The sequence below is a fragment of the Ochotona princeps genome, chromosome 1 (genome assembly GCF_030435755.1).
Source record: "Ochotona princeps isolate mOchPri1 chromosome 1, mOchPri1.hap1, whole genome shotgun sequence".
In the NCBI taxonomy this organism is placed as follows: Eukaryota; Metazoa; Chordata; class Mammalia; order Lagomorpha; family Ochotonidae; genus Ochotona; species Ochotona princeps.
Window position 1 is genome coordinate 137,426,642 of NC_080832.1, and position 9,213 is coordinate 137,435,854.

The window sequence follows — 9,213 nt, forward strand, 5'->3', positions numbered from 1 at the left end:
GCCATTTCCCGCTGCCATGGAAACCAAGTGCTCTGGCAGCACATATGTCTGAAAGTGGATATGACACCTAGGGAAGGGAGTGTGCTGGTGAATGGCAACTGCCCGAAGCAGCAGCACAGCTCTTCCAGTGCCAAAACAACTCCACCTGCCTCATGAACTTCACATACCATCAGCTGTCCTGGCAGCTATCTAGGAAACCCTGTTGGGTCACTTCCGGTCCCATGCCCATTGAGCCCAGTGGGATGGAATCAAGCAGCTTCAGCACCCACACAAAACGAACATGGAGCTCCTCACTCAAGGCGCTAAAAACTCCACAGCCAAAGACAAGTTCAGTGCCCAAGCCATTTCCCGCTGCCATGGAAACCAAGTGCTCTGGCAGCACATATGTCTGAAAGTGGATATGACACGTAGGGAAGGGAGTGTGGTGGTGAATGGCAACTGCCCGAAGCAGCAGCACAGCTCTTCCACTGCCAAAACAACTCCACCTGCCTCATGAACTTCACATACCATCAGCTGTCCTGGCAGCTATCTAGGAAACCCTGTTGGGTCACTTCCGGTCCCATGCCCATTGAGCCCAGTTGGATGGAATCAAGCAGCTTGAGCACATACACAAAACGAACATGGAGCTCCTCACTCAAGGCGCTCAACACTCCACAGCCAAAGACAAGTTCAATGCCCAAGCCATTTCCCGCTGCCATGGAAACCAAGTGCTCTGGCAGCACATATGTCTGAAAGTGGATATGACACCTAGGGAAGGGAGTGTGCTGGTGAATGGCAACTGCCCGAAGCAGCAGCACAGCTCTTCCAGTGCCAAAACAACTCCACCTGCCTCATGAACTTCACATACCATCAGCTGTCCTGGCAGCTATCTAGGAAACCCTGTTGGGTCACTTCCGGTCCCATGCCCATTGAGCCCAGTGGGATGGAATCAAGCAGCTTGAGCACCCACACAAAACGAACATGGAGCTCCTCACTCAAGGCGCTCAAAACTCCACAGCCAAAGACAAGTTCAGTGCCCAAGCCATTTCCCGCTGCCATGGAAACCAAGTGCTCTGGCAGCACATATGTCTGAAAGTGGATATGACACCTAGGGAAGGGAGTGTGCTGGTGAATGGCAACTGCCCGAAGCAGCAGCACAGCTCTTCCACTGCCAAAACAACTCCACCTGCCTCATGAACTTCACATACCATCAGCTGTCCTGGCAGCTATCTAGGAAACCTGTTGGCTCACTTCCGGTCCCATGCCCATTGAGCCCAGTGGGATGGAATCAAGCAGCTTGAGCACCCACACAAAACGAACATGGAGCTCCTCACTCAAGGCGCTCAAAACTACATGTCGAAAAACAAGTTCAGTGCCCAAACCATTTCCCGCTGCCATGGAAACCAAGTGCTCTGGCAGCACATATGTCTGAAAGTGGATATGACACCTAGGGAAGGGAGTGTGCTGGTGAATGGCAACTGCCCGAATCAGCAGCACAGCTCTTCCACTGCCAAAACAACTCCACCTGCCTCATGAACTTCACATACCATCAGCTGTCCTGGCAGCTATCTAGGAAACCCTGTTGGGTCACTTCCGGTCCCATGCCCATTGAGCCCAGTGGGATGGAATCAAGCAGCTTCAGCACCCACACAAAACGAACATGGAGCTCCTCACTCAAGGCGCTCAAAACTCCACAGCCAAAGACAAGTTCAGTGCCCAAGCCATTTCCCGCTGCCATGGAAACCAAGTGCTCTGGCAGCACATATGTCTGAAAGTGGATATGACACCTAGGGAAGGGAGTGTGCTGGTGAATGGCAACTGCCCGAAGCAGCAGCACAGCTCTACCAGTGACAAAACAACTCCACCTGCCTCATGAACTTCACATACCATCAGCTGTCCTGGCAGCTATCTAGGAAACCCTGTTGGGTCACTTCCGGTCCCATGCCGATTGAGCCCAGTGGGATGGAATCAAGCAGCTTGAGCACCCACACAAAACGAACATGGAGCTCCTCACTCAAGGCGCTCAAAACTCCACAGCCAAAGACAAGTTCAGTGCCGAAGCCATTTCCCGCTGCCATGGAAACCAAGTGCTCTGGCAGCACATATGTCTGAAAGTGGATATGACACCTAGGGAAGGGAGTGTGCTGGTGAATGGCAACTGCCCGAAGCAGCAGCACAGCTCTTCCACTGCCAAAACAACTCCACCTGCCTCATGAACTTCACATACCATCAGCTGTCCTGGCAGCTATCTAGGAAACCCTGTTGGGTCACTTCCGGTCCCATGCCCATTGAGCCCAGTGGGATGGAATCAAGCAGCTTCAGCACCCACACAAAACGAACATGGAGCTCCTCACTCAAGGCGCTCAAAACTACATGTCGAAAAACAAGTTCAGTGCCCAAACCATTTCCCGCTGCCATGGAAACCAAGTGCTCTGGCAGCACATATGTCTGAAAGTGGATATGACACCTAGGGAAGGGAGTGTGCTGGTGAATGGCAACTGCCCGAAGCAGCAGCACAGCTCTTCCACTGCCAAAACAACTCCACCTGCCTCATGAACTTCACATACCATCAGCTGTCCTGGCAGCTATCTAGGAAACCCTGTTGGGTCACTTCCGGTCCCATGCCCATTGAGCCCAGTGGGATGGAATCAAGCAGCTTGAGCACGCACACAAAACGAACATCGAGCTCCTCACTCAAGGCGCTCAAAACTACATGGCGAAAGACAAGTTCAGTGCCCAAGCCATTTCCCGCTGCCATGGAAACCAAGTGCTCTGGCAGCACATATGTCTGAAAGTGGATATGACACCTAGGGAAGGGAGTGTGGTGGTGAATGGCAACTGCCTGAAGCAGCAGCACAGCTCTTCCAGTGCCAAAACAACTCCACCTGCCTCATGAACTTCACATACCATCAGCTGTCCTGGCAGCTATCTAGGAAACCCTGTTGGGTCACTTCAGGTCCCATGCCCATTGAGCCCAGTGGGATTTAATCAAGCAGCTTCAGCACCCACACAAAACGAACATGGAGCTCCTCACTCAAGGCGCTAAAAACTCCACAGCCAAAGACAAGTTCAGTGCCCAAGCCATTTCCCGCTGCCATGGAAGCCAAGTGATCTGGCAGCACATATGTCTGAAAGTGGATATGACACCTAGGGAAGGGAGTGTGCTGGTGAATGGCAACTGCCCGAAGCAGCAGCACAGCTCTTCCACTGCCAAAACAACTCCACCTGCCTCATGAACTTCACATACCATCAGCTGTCCTGGCAGCTATCTAGGAAACCCTGTTGGGTCACTTCCGGTCCCATGCCCATTGAGCCCAGTGGGATGGAATCAAGCAGCTTCAGCACCCACACAAAACGAACATGGAGCTCCTCACTCAAGGCGCTAAAAACTCCACAGCCAAAGACAAGTTCAGTGCCCAAGCCATTTCCCGCTGCCATGGAAACCAAGTGCTCTATCAGCACATATGTCTGAAAGTGGATATGACACCTAGGGAAGGGAGTGTGGTGGTGAATGGCAACTGCCCGAAGCAGCAGCACAGCTCTTCCAGTGCCAAAACAACTCCACCTGCCTCATGAACTTCACATACCATCAGCTGTCCTGGCAGCTATCTAGGAAACCCTGTTGGGTCACTTCCGGTCCCATGCCCATTGAGCCCAGTGGGATGGAATCAAGCAGCTTGAGCACATACACAAAACGAACATGGAGCTCCTCACTCAAGGCGCTCAACACTCCACAGCCAAAGACAAGTTCAATGCCCAAGCCATTTCCCGCTGCCATGGAAACCAAGTGCTCTGGCAGCACATATGTCTGAAAGTGGATATGACACCTAGGGAAGGGAGTGCTGGTGAATGGCAACTGCCCGAAGCAGCAGCACAGCTCTTCCACTGCCAAAACAACTCCACCTGCCTCATGAACTTCACATACCATCAGCTGTCCTGGCAGCTATCTAGGAAACCTGTTGGGTCACTTCCGGTCCCATGCCCATTGAGCCCAGTGGGATGGAATCAAGCAGCTTGAGCACCCACACAAAACGAACATGGAGCTCCTCACTCAAGGCGCTCAAAACTACATGTCGAAAAACAAGTTCAGTGCCCAAGCCATTTCCCGCTGCCATGGAAACCAAGTGCTCTGGCAGCACATATGTCTGAAAGTGGATATGACACCTAGGGAAGGGAGTGTGCTGGTGAATGGCAACTGCCCGAATCAGCAGCACAGCTCTTCCACTGCCAAAACAACTCCACCTGCCTCATGAACTTCACATACCATCAGCTGTCCTGGCAGCTATCTAGGAAACCCTGTTGGGTCACTTCCGGTCCCATGCCCATTGAGCCCAGTGGGATGGAATCAAGCAGCTTGAGCACCCACACAAAACGAACATGGAGCTCCTCACTCAAGGCGCTCAAAACTCCACAGCCAAAGACAAGTTCAGTGCCCAAGCCATTTCCCGCTGCCATGGAAACCAAGTGCTCTGGCAGCACATATGTCTGAAAGTGGATATGACACCTAGGGAAGGGAGTGTGGTGGTGAATGGCAACTGCCCGAAGCAGCAGCACAGCTCTACCAGTGACAAAACAACTCCACCTGCCTCATGAACTTCACATACCATCAGCTGTCCTGGCAGCTATCTAGGAAACCCTGTTGGGTCACTTCCGGTCCCATGCCCATTGAGCCCAGTGGGATGGAATCAAGCAGCTTGAGCACCCACACAAAACGAACATGGAGCTCCTCACTCAAGGCGCTCAAAACTCCACAGCCAAAGACAAGTTCAGTGCCCAAGCCATTTCCCGCTGCCATGGAAACCAAGGTCTCTGGCAGCACATATGTCTGAAAGTGGATATGACACCTAGGGAAGGGAGTGTGCTGGTGAATGGCAACTGCCCGAAGCAGCAGCACAGCTCTTCCACTGCCAAAACAACTCCACCTGCCTCATGAACTTCACATACCATCAGCTGTCCTGGCAGCTATCTAGGAAACCCTGTTGGGTCACTTCCGGTCCCATGCCCATTGAGCCCAGTGGGATGGAATCAAGCAGCTTCAGCACCCACACAAAACGAACATGGAGCTCCTCACTCAAGGCGCTCAAAACTACATGTCGAAAAACAAGTTCAGTGCCCAAACCATTTCCCGCTGCCATGGAAACCAAGTGCTCTGGCAGCACATATGTCTGAAAGTGGATATGACACCTAGGGAAGGGAGTGTGCTGGTGAATGGCAACTGCCCGAAGCAGCAGCACAGCTCTTCCACTGCCAAAACAACTCCACCTGCCTCATGAACTTCACATACCATCAGCTGTCCTGGCAGCTATCTAGGAAACCCTGTTGGGTCACTTCCGGTCCCATGCCGATTGAGCCCAGTGGGATGGAATCAAGCAGCTTGAGCACCCACACAAAACGAACATCGAGCTCCTCACTCAAGGCGCTCAAAACTACATGGCGAAAGACAAGTTCAGTGCCCAAGCCATTTCCCGCTGCCATGGAAACCAAGTGCTCTGGCAGCACATATGTCTGAAAGTGGATATGACACCTAGGGAAGGGAGTGTGGTGGTGAATGGCAACTGCCTGAAGCAGCAGCACAGCTATTCCAGTGCCAAAACAACTCCACCTGCCTCATGAACTTCACATACCATCAGCTGTCCTGGCAGCTATCTAGGAAACCCTGTTGGGTCACTTCCGGTCCCATGCCCATTGAGCCCAGTGGGATGGAATCAAGCAGCTTCAGCACCCACACAAAACGAACATGGAGCTCCTCACTCAAGGCGCTAAAAACTCCACAGCCAAAGACAAGTTCAGTGCCCAAGCCATTTCCCGCTGCCATGGAAACCACGTGATCTGGCAGCACATATGTCTGAAAGTGGATATGACACCTAAGGAAGGGAGTGTTGTGGTGAAAGGCAACTGCCCGAAGCAGCAGCACAGCTCTTCCACTGCCAAAACAACTCCACCTGCCTCATGAACTTCACATACCATCAGCTGTCCTGGCAGCTATCTAGGAAACCCTGTTGGGTCACTTCCGGTCCCATGCCCATTGAGCCCACTGGGATGGAATCAAGCAGCTTCAGCACACACACAAAACGAACATGGAGCTCCTCACTCAAGGCGCTCAAAACTCCACAGCCAAAGACAAGTTCAGTGCCCAAGCCATTTCCCGCTGCCATGGAAACCAAGTGCTCTGGCAGCACATATGTCTGAAAGTGGATATGACTCCTAGGGAAGGGAGTGTGCTGGTGAATGGCAACTGCCCGAAGCAGCAGCACAGCTCTTCCACTGCCAAAACAACTCCACCTGCCTCATGAACTTCACATACCATCAGCTGTCCTGGCAGCTATCTAGGAAACCCTGTTGGGTCACTTCCGGTCCCATGCCCATTGAGCCCAGTGGGATGGAATCAAGCAGCTTCAGCACCCACACAAAACGAACATGGAGCTCCTCACTCAAGGCGCTAAAAACTCCACAGCCAAAGACAAGTTCAGTGCCCAAGCCATTTCCCGCTGCCATGGAAACCAAGTGCTCTGGCAGCACATATGTCTGAAAGTGGATATGACACCTAGGGAAGGGAGTGCTGGTGAATGGCAAGTGCCTGAAGCAGCAGCACAGCTCTTCCAGTGCCAAAACAACTCCACCTGCCTCATGAACTTCACATACCATCAGCTGTCCTGGCAGCTATCTAGGAAACCCTGTTGGGTCACTTCCGGTCCCATGCCCATTGAGCCCAGTGGGATGGAATCAAGCAGCTTCAGCACCCACACAAAACGAACATGGAGCTCCTCACTCAAGGCGCTCAAAACTCCACAGCCAAAGACAAGTTCAGTGCCCAAGCCATTTCCCGCTGCCATGGAAACCAAGTGCTCTGGCAGCACATATGTCTGAAAGTGGATATGACACCTAGGGAAGGGAGTGTGCTGGTGAATGGCAACTGCCCGAAGCAGCAGCACAGCTCTTCCACTGCCAAAAATAACTCCACCTGCCTCATGAACTTCACATACCATCAGCTGTCCTGGCAGCTATCTAGGAATCCCTGTTGGGTCACTTCCGGTCCCATGCCCATTGAGCCCAGTGGGATGGAATCAAGCAGCTTCAGCACCCACACAAAACGAACATGGAGCTCCTCAATCAAGGCGCTCAAAACTACATGTCGAAAAACAAGTTCAGTGCCCAAACCATTTCCCGCTGCCATGGAAACCAAGTGCTCTGGCAGCACATATGTCTGAAAGTGGATATGACACCTAGGGAAGGGAGTGTGCTGGTGAATGGCAACTGCCCGAAGCAGCAGCACAGCTCTTCCAGTGCCAAAACAACTCCACCTGCCTCATGAACTTCACATACCATCAGCTGTCCTGGCAGCTATCTAGGAAACCCTGTTGGGTCACTTCCGGTCCCATGCCCATTGAGCCCAGTGGGATGGAATCAAGCAGCTTGAGCACCCACACAAAACGAACATGGAGCTCCTCACTCAAGGCGCTCAAAACTCCACAGCCAAAGACAAGTTCAGTGCCCAAGCCATTTCCCGCTGCCATGGAAACCAAGGTCTCTGGCAGCACATATGTCTGAAAGTGGATATGACACCTAGGGAAGGGAGTGTGCTGGTGAATGGCACCTCCCGAAGCAGCAGCACAGCTCTTCCACTGCCAAAACAACTCCACCTGCCTCATGAACTTCACATACCATCAGCTGTCCTGGCAGCTATCTAGGAAACCCTGTTGGGTCACTTCAGGTCCCATGCCCATTGAGCCCAGTGGGATTTAATCAAGCAGCTTCAGCACCCACACAAAACGAACATGGAGCTCCTCACTCAAGGCGCTAAAAACTCCACAGCCAAAGACAAGTTCAGTGCCCAAGCCATTTCCCGCTGCCATGGAAGCCAAGTGATCTGGCAGCACATATGTCTGAAAGTGGATATGACACCTAGGGAAGGGAGTGTGGTGGTGAATGGCAACTGCCCGAAGCAGCAGCACAGCTCTTCCACTGCCAAAACAACTCCACCTGCCTCATGAACTTCACATACCATCAGCTGTCCTGGCAGCTATCTAGGAAACCCTGTTGGGTCACTTCCGGTCCCATGCCCATTGAGCCCAGTGGGATGGAATCAAGCAGCTTCAGCACCCACACAAAACGAACATGGAGCTCCTCACTCAAGGCGCTAAAAACTCCACAGCCAAAGACAAGTTCAGTGCCCAAGCCATTTCCCGCTGCCATGGAAACCAAGTGCTCTATCAGCACATATGTCTGAAAGTGGATATGACACCTAGGGAAGGGAGTGTGGTGGTGAATGGCAACTGCCCGAAGCAGCAGCACAGCTCTTCCACTGCCAAAACAACTCCACCTGCCTCATGAACTTCACATACCATCAGCTGTCCTGGCAGCTATCTAGGAAACCCTGTTGGGTCACTTCCGGTCCCATGCCCATTGAGCCCAGTGGGATGGAATCAAGCAGCTTGAGCACATACACAAAACGAACATGGAGCTCCTCACTCAAGGCGCTCAAAACTACATGTCGAAAAACAAGTTCAGTGCCCAAGCCATTTCCCGCTGCCATGGAAACCAAGTGCTCTGGCAGCACATATGTCTGAAAGTGGATATGACACCTAGGGAAGGGAGTGTGCTGGTGAATGGCAACTGCCCGAATCAGCAGCACAGCTCTTCCACTGCCAAAACAACTCCACCTGCCTCATGAACTTCACATACCATCAGCTGTCCTGGCAGCTATCTAGGAAACCCTGTTGGGTCACTTCCGGTCCCATGCCCATTGAGCCCAGTGGGATGGAATCAAGCAGCTTGAGCACCCACACAAAACGAACATGGAGCTCCTCACTCAAGGCGCTCAAAACTCCACAGCCAAAGACAAGTTCAGTGCCCAAGCCATTTCCCGCTGCCATGGAAACCAAGGGCTCTGGCAGCACATATGTCTGAAAGTGGATATGACACCTAGGGAAGGGAGTGTGCTGGTGAATGGCAACTGCCCGAAGCAGCAGCACAGCTCTTCCACTGCCAAAACAACTCCACCTGCCTCATGAACTTCACATACCATCAGCTGTCCTGGCAGCTATCTAGGAAACCCTGTTGGGTCACTTCCGGTCCCATGCCCATTGAGCCCAGTGGGATGGAATCAAGCAGCTTCAGCACCCACACAAAACGAACATGGAGCTCCTCACTCAAGGCGCTAAAAACTCCACAGCCAAAGACAAGTTCAGTGCCCAAGCCATTTCCCGCTGCCATGGAAACCAAGTGCTCTGGCAG